General features: G+C 37.5%; 1 pseudogene; it reads right to left on the bottom strand.

Annotated features, from left to right (window-relative positions):
• Positions 1 to 7,025: 7,025 nt before the first annotated feature.
• Positions 7,026 to 7,728, bottom strand: LOC101094914 (annotated as a pseudogene).
• Between the last annotated feature and the right edge of the window lie 5,738 nt (positions 7,729 to 13,466).

Below are 13,466 nucleotides of genomic sequence, written 5' to 3'. Positions count from 1 at the left end.
GTCTTATTTTATGATCCCTTTTTCTAGTCCTCCACTTAAATACCAGTTCAGAGAAATAGCAAAGAACTTTTCTACATACCTAAGAATTATCACTATTGTCCTCCTTTACAATACTCTTATGTTCAAGTACACAGTAAATTAAAGATGGTTCTTGTCTCAACTATTAAGATTTAATGTAAGGACTTTCTTTTAGTCTGTGGATACCAACACAGTCATTGTTGCTACCAGTCAAGCAACACTATGCAGTTTTTTATGGGGAAGGATTCAGTCTTGGGTGAAAGGATATAGTGACAATGAGTCAGGAGCTTAAAAATGGCCCATTCTGCTGCCAGAGTTGCTACAGAATCTCTTGGTGGAAAGCCCAGATCTCTTCCAGTAAACTGCTCAAAATGTTTGATTCCATTTTTTATTTGGTTGCCAATTTATTAAGTGGTTAACCTTGGAATGCATCTATCTAGCATTTAATTAATTAAAGCCAGTTTGAAATACCTTTAGAAACCTTACTAATTTCAATACACCAAACTGGCACATTTATAAGCATCCATCAATTGCTGAAATACTAAATCATCTTCACTAAGATGCTGTTGTTGCCAGCAGAGCATTAATCAACTGAAGAGCTAATTGTTAAGCCGAGAGAGTAAAAGCAATCCAACACATCTTCTCCCTCTCCTCACAGTTTGGGAGAAGGAGAGAAGTGGTGAGAATTATAGCTTCATGGAATTTCAGAGTTTGAAGTGTCCTCAGAGATTATTTAATTTATCCTTCTTGTTGTAAAATGGGGAAAGTGAAACAGAACGGTGAGTTAGTAGTAAAGTCAGGATTAGATCCCATGGCTCTAATGCACAGGTATTCTTCATTTCCAGAATACTTTTTATTATGTAAAATGATTCTTACTTACTAATCACCCGCTCTATACTTCCATACTGGGAGAAGAGTGTAATGATACCAAATAGTAATTGTGCATCTCATAGAAAATTTCTGACCCACATTGTTGTTTTATTCTGTATCATATTGGTGCAGAAACTCAGAACATAAATTTTGAAGGTCTAATTCTAAAGTCATTACTTTCTATTAAAATGAAAATAATCATTTTCCTCATCACTTTTATTCCCCATTACCTATTATAGGTGAATCCCTGACATCTGGGGTATCAGACCACAGTGGTACCTATAGCCACTGAATTACAAACAGTGGTTTAGGGAAAGAAAGAAAGAAAGAAAGAAAGAAAGAAAGAAAGAAAGAAAACCATTTCTATTTGACATTGAACTTCAGGACATGCATTTGTGGAAGCACCACCTCATTAATATGCTAAGCCAAACATAATGACAATTTCCATTCTATGAATCCACACCAGTTGAATGCATGGCTCTGCCTGTGGTAACATAAGCAGAAAAATAAGTCAACTATCTGTGGATGCTGGGAAACCAACTCCCCCACAACATATAAACAATCTATGAGAGAAAAAGAGAGAAAGGGGATTGGATTCAAAGTAACCCTGGACCAAGCACAATAATAAATATATCAGTGGTGCTCAAACTGGAGTGTGTATAAAAACCACCTAAGAAAATTGCTAAAAATAGTGTGAATGTAGAGAGGTAGCAGTGGTTCCCAAACCTGGCTATGTGTGTGGTAGTTACATAACTGTATACAATTATCAAAATTAATCTGATGGTACATTTAAAATGGATGAATTTTATTATATATAAATAATAACTTTATGAAAATTATAAACTATTAGGTCATTTTGTGGAGGGGAAGTGGTCTTGTCCTCAAATCTATACAGCCACAAAAATAAACCCATTGAAATTTTATTACAACAAGAAAATGGTAGAGATGTTAATATTGACCTGAGGAAATACTAGGCACGAATATATTTAAAAGGGAAGAACCAATGAGCTTCTCTCAAAATGAGATCATTTTGTTTTTTAAGAAACCAATTGGAACCACAATTGGTTATTACCTTATTCCTATAGCTATGAGAAATGGGCTGAGACTTAATACATTGGTCAATGACTATACAGACCACATCAGGAAGGATTGGTAACAGAAGCCTAGACACACTCGTTAACATAAGGCAAGTACTAAATAGCAGATTCAGTGCACATGACAAGAAATTTCAGTCAAGTAGTTGAACAGAGCGTGATATCAGGAAAGCGTTAACAAGCTGTAGAAATCAGTCTAAGCATACGGTCAATTTCTTGGGGGAGTTTGGCAACAGGAGAGTGACAACCATAAGATTGAAGTTAAAGTTATGACTCTATTACTGTAGATGAGAGGTGTGTGAATACCAGAAAGATTTCAGTATAAAAGTACAAGCACAGGTTTGGAACAAGACAGGGACTGTCAAGGGATCTGTAATTCAAGTTGATAGCTTGGTCATGTAAGAAGCTGCCATGGGGAGCTGTTAAGAGGATCTATTGAGATTATATTTTGAAAGGAAATCCTGGGAATATATGAATCCTGACTTATCCCAACTCTCCCTTATTTCTATGAGGTCTCTGACATAGGTATAGCCACAAAGAATACAAAGAAAACAAACAAAAATGCTTTATTGTTAGCTGAGAACTTGGAACCTAATATTAAATAAAAACTCAAGTAGCCTGGCTGCGTCATATAGAAAGATCTCTGTCTCTGTCTTTCTCCCTCCTCTCTCTCCCCACCTCCCCCTCTCTCTTTTAGCCTAAAGACTTAAGTGGCTTCCTTCCAAGCCCAAACCTGAACCTCTGATATAACCTTCCAGTAACATGAAAGGCCACATCTTCCAATGCCAGAGAAATGGATCAAGGAAGAAAAACCTTGCTCTAAGCAAGCTGAGTGAGCTATAGCTAAGCTAACCTAGACTGCTTTCCCTAGACCCAGATATTATGTTTGAAAAAAGAAAGAGGACAGGCGATAAAAAGCAAGTGAGGCTTTCTCCTATGAGGTACAGCCTGCCAGTCATCTTATCATTAAAAACACTTATATACCTGTCTCCTACTCTTTAACCGTCTGTAATCTAACAGAATCCCCACTAAAGACTTCTTTATAGCTAAATTCAACAAACACTGTTCAGTTCTCATCTCACTTGACCACTCCATGCAGCATTTTATTTAGTGAAACGCACTCTTCTTCCACCTTCCATAACACCACACTCTTCTGGCTTTCTTCCTACCTCTCTGAATTCCCCCTTTCATTATTATTTGGAAATTTCTCCCCTTCTACTCATTCTAAATGTTGAAAGCTCCTCAGAGCTTGGGCTTGAATTCTCTTATCTTCCTATGCTACATTTCAACTCCAGCTGATTTTGTTTGGTCCTATATCTTCAATTAGCAAATATGCTGAGGACTTCCAATTTTATATCTTCAGGTCAGACTTTTTCTCTGAGCTTCATATTCACACACACAATCTTTGTGAGACATCACTTAGATATTTACTCATAGGCATTTCCTAGTTTGGGCCATCATCATTACTTGCCTTGGAGTTGTTATTGGAGGGAAAGTGAGCAGTGGGTTTCCCTGTTTCCTTTCTTATCCCCTTGTAATCTAACCTTCATATAACAGCTAGCTTTAACATATAAAATTATATCATGCCTGTTCCCCACCTAAAATATCCCAGTGGCTTCCCAATTATCCTAGAATAAAATTGAAATTCTTACCATGGTCCATAGAGGCCCTGCATAATCTTGTCCTTCCAGACTTTCCAACTTAACCCCATACAATTCTGCTCCCCTTGTTCATGTGCCTTTAGCTGTGCCAATTTCATTTCCACTATGAATAAAAACACCAGCCTTTTTTCTGCCTCAAGGTTTTCACTCATACTATTTCTTTTGTTTGAAATACAAACTATATAAATTCTTCCCCCCAATTATCTGCACCTAGAATAGTGTGTGGAAAAAAAGTAGCTGCTACACAAAATATTTCCTGAGTGAATATATACCAGGCTTTTCTTTATATTAATAACAATATTTTAATCCATCTTTTTTATTCTTTTCAGTTTCCTAATTATTAATTCTACAGTAGTATTGCTTTGATCTTTGACTTGATGCCTGAGTTCTATACTCTGCCTTTTCATCTCATTCTGTTGTTTTATCATTTGTCTTTGAGTCTTTGTTTTATCAGATTCATACAGCCTATTAATTAAGGTATATTCTAAACTGCTATAACAAAGAGATTCCAAAATACAGTAGCTCAAACGAGATAGAATTTTATTCTATTTCACATAACAGTCCAGAGGTAAGGTGGTATGGGGTTGGACAAATTGTGTAGCTTCAATGTCTGTGTCTAAATAGACTCCTCCAGTTACCATTTTCATATCTATAGCCAGTAAGAAGGGAGAAAGGGTAAGGGGAGCATACTCATTCTTTTCAAGAGGAGGTATCTGAAAGTGAAGCATATTACTTTTTCTCATATCTATTAGCCATAACTTAATTATATGGCCACATCTACCTGCAAGAAAGGCTGAACAATGTAACTTTCTAACTGTGCAACTATATGCCCAGGTGAAACAAGGGAGTTCTATTATTCAAGGAAGATGAGGAGGTGACTTTCAGTATTTGTTATATATTTTCTTCCAGATTTAGTTCTTTTGACTTCTTTTCCCCTACAGTGTGTTCAACTTTTTGCCATGCTACTTCTTTTCACCTTGCTTATGTGTTAACATGGGTGATCCAACCTATTCTAGACCTTTTTTGCACTAATAAGATGTTGGGAACTTAAAGTTCTTTCCACCTATGTATTATGATCTAAATTTGCATTTATCAAACTTTAACTTACATAAGAGTCACCTGGAGGGCTTGTTTAAATCCAAATTCCTAAGCCTTATTCCAAAATTCTAATTCAATAGTTCTGAGGAGGGATCCATGAATTTTCACTTCTAAGTTTGGAGTGTGAATACAAATGGGAAACTCAGTTGAGATTTGTACACAGCCTTGGAGCATCTGGGTTCTTTCTTGTGAGATTTGTTGAATTGTTGGTAAAAGAGTTTACCTGGTTAGGAGTATAACTTATTCCCGATTAGATATCTCTAAGCTATAAATTGTTTTTACAATTTGACATGAAGTTCTGAAAAAGAGCAAGTCCTGTTTGTTTTTCCTACCTTTGTGTAGTGGTAGATAATGATCTCTACTATAAAGAGCTTTCCCTTGATTTTACCCCAGGCTTCTTACACACACCTTCAGTCTCTTCTCCAAGGTATTATTGACTCACATTCTTATCCCAGTACTCCCTATCATCATCCCACAGTTTCCTTATATCATTTATGGCTATATAAAATTAACTTGTGATTATTTCTCCACAATAGAATGTAGGCTTCATAAGGGTAGGGGCCATACGTCTTATTCAATTAGAACAGTGTTTGGCACAGAATAGGTACTCAATATTTTTGAATGAATGAACAGATAAATGAACAAAGAAAGAGATATAACTAAGCTTCTTCTAAGAAGAGTATGCCTCAAACCACACTATTTTTTCAAGGTCCTGGGAGGAAGAGTCTACAAAAGAAGTAGCAGGAGAGAAAGCCAAAGTTTCTGAGCACACCTAGCTGAAAGTACACCTACTATTACAAACAAAAATAAGGAAAAAATAGGGAAATAGAAGAAAAATATATTATCCCTGCACACTTTTAGAAGAAAACATTGCTTTTCCAAGTGAACTGCCACTTAAAACCCACCTTCCAGAAAGATGGATATATGAATAAAACTCACTTTCCTTTTACTAACTCCAAATTATCTGCCTGGCATTATCTGACCTATAGTTTAACAGCACCACTCTGACTTTTCTGAAGAGATAGAATGTAGGGAGTATAGTAACAGAAGCAAGAAGACCTGTTAGGCAGCTATTAAGGTAATATGGGTGAGAGATAATGTGAGCTTCAATAGAGTAGTAGCAATGGAGGTCATAAAAGGGGGCTGTATTCCATATATAATTTGAGTGGCATAGCCTGAAGTACTTCTTGATATATTGTATGTGAGGTGTTAGAGAAAGAAAAGACTCAAGGATGGACATAAAAACTAGAATAATGGAGTTGTCACTTACTTAAGTGGAGAACAGTGGTGTAGAAGGTTTGGAAGGAAAGGATAAAGGAATGAAGACTTTTTTTCATTCCTGAAAGTTTTTTTTTTTTTTTTGCACCAAACACATAGGGAAAATGAAAAAGACTCAGTTTAGCAGCTTTACTTTTTTAAACCTAAACTTTCCTTCCACCATGGAAGTTTCTGTTAAGTTTCTCAAGTGCCACATATGAGTGAAAACATAGCTCTCTTTCTTTGACTTATTTCACTTAGCATAACACCCTCCAGTTCCAACCACATTGTTGCAAATGGCACAATTTCATTCTTTCTCAGTGCCAAGTAGTATTCTATTGTATATATAAACCACATCTTCCTTATCCATTCATCAGTTGCTGGACATTTACGCTCTTTCCCTACCTTGGCTATTGTCAATAGCACTGCTATAAACATTGGGGTGCATGTGTCCCTTCAAAACATGTACCCCCATATTTATAGCAGCACTTTCAACAATAGCCCAAGTAGGGAAAGAACGTAAATGTCCATCAACTGATGAATGAATAAAGAAGATGTGGTTTATATATACAATGGAATACTACTTGGCAATGAGAAAGAATGAAATTGTGCCATTTGCAACACCGTGGATGGAACTGGAAGGTGTTATGCTGAGTGAAATAAGTCAGTCAAAGAAAGACAGATATCATATATTTTCACTCATATGTGGCACTCGGGGGACCATGGGGGAAGGGAGGGGGAGAAATATTTTCCAACAGAGAGGGAGGCAAACCATGAGACTCTTAAATACAGAGAACAAACTGAGGGTTGATGGAGGGGCAGGGGAGAGGGGAAAATAGGTGATGGGCATTGAGGAGGGCTCTTGTTGGGATGAGCACTGGGTGTTGTATGTAAGTGATGAATCACAAGAATTTACCCCCAAAACCAAGATAACACTGTGTATACTGTATTTTAGCCAACTTGACAATAAATTATATTTAAAAAATTAATTAATTAATTAATTAAAATAATATAAAATTAAAAAGGAAGAAAACCCTCCTTCAGAAGATGGAAATCCACTGAAGGCAGATAAAAATAACTCTGTATCTCAGCTCTTGCTTCCACTGGGGCCTCTTTGACTCTCAAAAACGTCCTCAAATGGGTCTTTGAAGAAGTCAAATGAAAACAGGTCCCTTCCACCAAAAAAATCCTTGGAGATGTCATATGGGTTATGGAATGTGAGGGAAAACTCAAACAAATTATAAAAATGAACCCCACCTCTACCATTTAATCTGCCTTTGCCATATTTTTCATACATACCTTATTTCCTGGCATCTGATAACACCTCATACACCTCAGCTATGTGTTTGAATTTTCTCTATGGTTCTTCTTTATTCTCAGGGTTTTTATCTGGATGCCACCTCAGTGCCAGTTTCCAGTAGTCCTGTTTAATATCCTTGGCTGAGGCATGTCTTTGCATGCCCAGAACTTCATAGAAATCCACCATGATTGAACTTCATAGAAATCTACTGTTGGAGTGAATTCAAGGACACAGAGCCGGGGGTGCTAGTGGCAGTGGCAGATCCTCACGTTTTCTCTCTTCAAGACTTTAGTTTTAAATATGTGAAGCTTCAGATGTCCCTTAAACATTTGAGTGAATATGGCAGTTGACTATATACATCTGGGTTTGGGAAGTGAAGTCCAAGCAGGAGAAATAAATTTTGGAAATGTATCAAGATATAAATATTATATAAAGCAATACTATTGGATAAGATAACCTAAGGTATGGGTATAGAAAAAAGAAAATGTCTGAAATTCAAACTCAAACCTTAGCATTTGAAATGATCTTCCCACCACAAAAAATTTAAAAGGTAGACACAAATATGCATTGACCATTTCCAGACATTGGGAAACCAGAGCAAAGGATTGTGGCCTCCAAAACAAGGAAAACAATTGAAGGGGGTCCTGGAATTATTTCGTGCTTGGAGACACCTTCTGGATAGTAGTGCTAGGAGAATACCAAGCATAGCACATCAGTCTAAGTTGAGAAGACAGAAACTGGAGTTTGAGGATGCTTGGGATGCTACAACTTTGGGGGTGGAGAGCTGAAAAGGGAGAATTACTCAGGAAAAACCTCTCCAGAAATCTGCATATGAGTTGTCTTAGGTCTTTGGTTGAATATTAATCCACACATATATGGGATGAAACTCCACAAGGCAAATCTAATAACAATGCCCAGAGTTCACAGAGCTGAGAGTTATTTGAGTTCTGACAAGCCAAAGTAAAAATACCTCTGATAAATGTTGGACATTCAGTGGAAACCACAAAAAGAGTCACACCTTAGAAAAATAGCCATAAAGAAAAGGATATCTAGACTTTCCCTGGCAGAGCTTAAAAAAAGAAATATCCAGGGGCGCCTGGGTGGTTCAGTCAGTTAAGTGTCTGACTCTTGACTTGGGCTCAGGTCATGAACCCACTGGCATGATATCAGGCTCCACATTGAGCCCTGAGTCAGGCTCAACATTGGGCATGGGGTTTGCCTAAGATTCTCCCTCTACCCCCCCCCCCCCATGTTCTCTCTCTCTCTCTTCTCAAAAAAAGAAATTTCCAAGAAATCACCTTGATACAAAAGTTTATCAAACTTTAACACTCTTTTAAAAAAGACAACAAAGTCCATTGTCCAAAAATATTAATTCTCATAGTCTAACAACCAATGAAAAATTCATGCAAATGTTACTTATACCAGGAGGAAAATTATAGAATAGAAACAGACACAGAAATGTTAGAGATAATGCAATCAGAAGACAAATACCTCAAACAAGTATGATATATATTATAGAATGCTCAATAATTTAAAGAAAAACATGCATACAATGAAAACCAGAATGAGACACCACTAACACATCGATTAGAGTGGCTAAAAAAAAGTTTTAAGTAACAGTATCAAGTGCTGAGGGGGATTTGGAACAATTGGAACTCTGACACATTCCTGGTGAGCAAGGGTACAGCCACTTTGGAAAACAGTTTGAAATTTTCTTATAAAGTTAAGCATACACTTATTATATGACCCATTAATAGGTATTTTCTCACTAGAAATAAAAACTTATATTTACATAAATACCTGTGTATGAATATGTAGAACAACTTTATTCTTAATTGCCCAAAATTGGAAACAATTCAAATGTCCTTCAAATTGTAAGTGAATACAATAGAAAGAAACAAACTACTGAAACATACAACATAAATGAATCTCAAATATGTCAAGTTTAAGAAGCCAGATTCAGGGGCACCTGGGTGGCGCAGTCGGTTAAGCGTCCGACTTCAGCCAGGTCACGATCTCGCGGTCCGTGAGTTAGAGCCCGCGTCAGGCTCTGGGCTGATGGCTCGGAGCCTGGAGCCTGTTTCAGATTCTGTGTCTCCCTCTCTCTGTCCCTACCCCGTTCATGCTCTGTCTCTCTCTGTCCCCAAAAAAATTAAATTAAATTAAAAAAAAAAGAAGCCAGATTCAAAAGGCTACATACTGTATGATTCAGTTTATATGACATTCATGAAACTCCTAACTATAGAGACAGAAATCAGATCAGTGGTTGCCAGGGGCTGCAGACAAGAGTTATCTACAAAGAATTTGTATGAAGGAATTTTAAGGGTGATAGAACAGTTCAGTATCCTGATTATAGTGGTAGTTATACAGTTTGATGCATTTGTCAAAACTCAAAGAATTGTACACCAAATGATGTAAATTGTACCTTTATAGATTAAAAATAAATGTTACTCATTTAGAAGCACAGATAATGTATTTTGGAATTATAGTCTATGACAACAATAACACTAACAATGAGAGGAAGGAAATGCCAATTTAGGGTGGCCATGGAAGGTCTTCTTTAGGAAGTGACATTTGAGTGGACTCCTGATTTAAGTGAGGGAGTGGGTCATGTAGATATCAGGAAAAGAGCAGGTATGTAGAGCCTTATAGCCATGATGAAAATTATTAATCTAATTCTAAGGGAATTGAAAGATCATTGGAGGATTTTATACAGGATAATGACAAGATCCAGTCTTCAATTTTAGAACAATCACTCTGGTTTCTCTATTGGGATTGGACTTTGGAGGAGGCATCAAGAGTAGAATCAAGGAGCTGCTGCAGTTATCAAGGGAGGAGATAAGGGTGGATGAGACCAGAGAGTAGTAGTGATAATAGAGAGAAGTGGTCAAATTCTAGATTTATTTTTAGGGCAGAGCTAACAGTATTTGTTGACCTATTGATATGAGAAAAAGGTAGGAGTCAAGGATACCTCATAATGCTTGGCTTGAGTCATTGGAAGAATGGAGTCATCATTTACTGAGGTGGGGGGAAACTGAGAGAGCAGCAGTTTTCAGGAGTTTTATCTCCTAAATATGTTAAGTTGTATATCATTATTAAACTTTTAAGTGGAGATTTTAAGAAAGCAGTTTGGAATTCAGGGGAGATTTGGGGATAGAGGTATAAATTTAGGAGTTGTGTGTATATAAAAATGTTACATAAACACAAGAGTGGATGAGATCACCAAAAAAGTGAGTAGAGATAAGATGAGATGAGATGAAAAGAAAAAAAGAGAGAAAGAGAGGAAGAGAAGAGAAGAGAAGGGAAGAGAAGACTAAGAACTGAAATTTTTGGCATTCTAATATGAGAGTTCAGAGAGATGAAGAAGAACCATTAAAGGACTTGGAAAAGGAGAGATGATTGAGGCAGGAAGAGAACTAGGAGAGTGTGGTGTGCTGGATGACAAGTAAAGAATGTGTTTCAAGAAGGAGGGTGTGCTGGGGTGCCTGGGTGGTGCAGTCGGTTAAGCGTCCGACTTCAGCCAGGTCACGATCTCGCAGTCGTGAGTTCAGCCAGGTCACGATCTCGCGGTCGTGAGTTCGAGCCCCGCATCAGGCTCTGGGCTGATGGCTCAGAGCCTGGAAGCTTGTTTCCGATTCTGTGTCTCCCTCTCTCTCTGCCCCTCCCCCGTTCATGCTCTGTCTCTCTCTCTGTCCCAAAAATAAATAAATAAATGTTGGAAAAAAATTTAAAAAAAAAAAAAGAAGGAGGGTGTGTTGAACATCCTTTATGCCACACTTCACATACTCCTGGACCATCTTTTTGTTCAGGACATTACTGTGCAGCTGTATGCAGGAGTAATTTGATGCTTCCTCATTCAGCTGTTTCTTATAGTATTTCTTCCTGCCATGGGGCTTCTCTGCTATCACCAGGTAGAACACCTGCAAGAGACTGCTTAGTGATTTTAGTTCATGAACAAACCTGCAAGTGCCAGTGAGTTAATACTCTCTCAGATCACCTTTGGTCAATGGGAGATCAAATATGATGGATAAATACACCTCCCTTTTATGTCTGGTGGAAAATTGTGAAGCGCATCTACATAGTTCCAAAGAGAGTCCCTCAGTGGGAATAGTCCACAGTTGCCTACAGTGGTAAACAGATTAATAATATACCCTCGAATTGATGGTCACTCCTTTCCTGATTCATTCTTCTCAGTCCCCTTTCCTGTTTCCTGAGTCATCTTGCCAAGTAAACTAACTGCATGTAAATCCTTGTCTCAGGCTCTGCTAGGCTTTTGAGGGAATGTAAGTTAGGATAGAGGGCCTGATCAGCTAGGACATATTATGACTCTACTGATACAGCCATTTTTATACTGAATATAAGTTGATTGTAGTAGTTAAGGGCGAAACATATTTAGAGTCGTGGTTTCTGGGTTCAAAACCAGGCACAGAAAGCCTAAGTAACCTACCAAAGGCAAGTAACACATGATGGCACAACCTATAATTCTTTGGATGAAATTCATCAAGGCTGGCTTCTACCATCTCATATTGTCCTATGTGTTATTGCATTTATCTTCTGATTGTAAATTCAGTGTTGCTTATGTACTTCAGCTTATGCTGTAGCCTTTTATGGAGTAATTACCCTTTATTCTCCTCAGGCCCAATCTCCATTCTGTTTATTTGAAGTTCTCTTGAAAGAGATTTCAATGTCCCTACTATTAATGCCTATGGCTAATACCACAACCAACATTGATCATTCCTTTAGAACTAGAGACAATCTGATTTCTCATTCTGTCCACATGCTATAATATGCAGCTCATCCTTGTTTTTTGTATTAATTGTTGTCAGGAAAAAGTACAAGCACTTCATTGGCAGTGTAGCTATTAGCAAGTAACTTTTTGGCTTATATTTTCCAGGGAATCATAGACCCCTGAAACATGGCCTCTAACAACCCATTTTTTCCTAAGTGCAGGTCATCACCACTTAATTACCTGAAAGGTAACCCCTGCCTGAGGCAGGTCTGGATTATAAATGCCCATCACTATGCTTTTAGGCCTCTTGACTCCTTCAAATTCCTTGTCTCTCTGCCTCCACCTTAAAAAGCAGGCATTTCAAGATGAAATGACGATATATATACTAAATAGATTTTTAAAACTAGTTTGTAATGTGACATATAGAAATACCTAGTTTAATCATGGCTTGTTTTTAATTTATTAGCATGGCTGAAATAAAAGGATAAAGGAGTGCTTTGTTAAATACATGTATTTTGTATTTAAAAATAACTTTCAAATAAATTCTTAAAAATCATTGGAAAAAATAAATGATGAATGAGGAATGTGCATTATACTTTCAAAATAAGGAAGACACAAGAGTTCCATTTTATAAATGGTACAGAATTCCATTTTTACCAAATAAACAAGTAGCCAGATGTATGACTCCTAGGGGAATAGAAGTGGCCCTTCTGGAAATTCCTAATATCTGGGATGGATAAGACAGGAATGGGTCTAGATATTCTGTTCTAGGGCCCTGAAATTCAGGAAATGTGTTCCTTGTGGTTACAGATTATTCTGGAGATACTATAGCCCCAAATAATCTACTTCCTCAGATCAGCCAAATTGGAAAACCTCATCCCTCCTTTCTTGCTTCTATAACAGTAGCTCCTCCTAATGGGCAGCTCTCCCCCTGCTTTTTCATATATCCTGGCTTTCAGAAAAGGCACCCGTTTTTTATTCCTTCTCTCCAGCCCTTAACTGTCCTCAGGAATGGAATCTTCAAGTCTAATACAAACCCTGGGCTAGTTCAGTTCCACGGCCATGTTGTAGTTGACTGACTACAAGTAGTCCAGATATTCTACTGCTTTTATAAATTTTTTTAAATCTCTATTCCAGTGAGGAAAAGAGAAAGAAAAGAATGACCTCTGTCATCGACTCCTAATTTCTTGTCACTGACACCAAGTTCAGTTTAAAGATACACAACCCACACAAGTGTTCCATCTTGATACATGTTATTAGGCATACACAATATCCAAATAATTGATTAAAATAGAAAACAACTGGGACGCTTGGTGGCTCAGTTGGTTGAGCATCAGACTTCAGCTCAGGTCATGATCTCATGTTTCGTTAGTTTGTGAGTTCAAACCCTGCACTGGGCTCTCTGCTGTCTGCACAGAGTCAGGTTCAGATCATCTGTC

This window comes from Felis catus, chromosome X (genome assembly GCF_018350175.1).
Source record: "Felis catus isolate Fca126 chromosome X, F.catus_Fca126_mat1.0, whole genome shotgun sequence".
Lineage (NCBI taxonomy): Eukaryota > Metazoa > Chordata > Mammalia > Carnivora > Felidae > Felis > Felis catus.
Note: the sequence above shows the minus strand (reverse complement) of the source record. Positions and strands in the feature narration are given on the sequence as shown.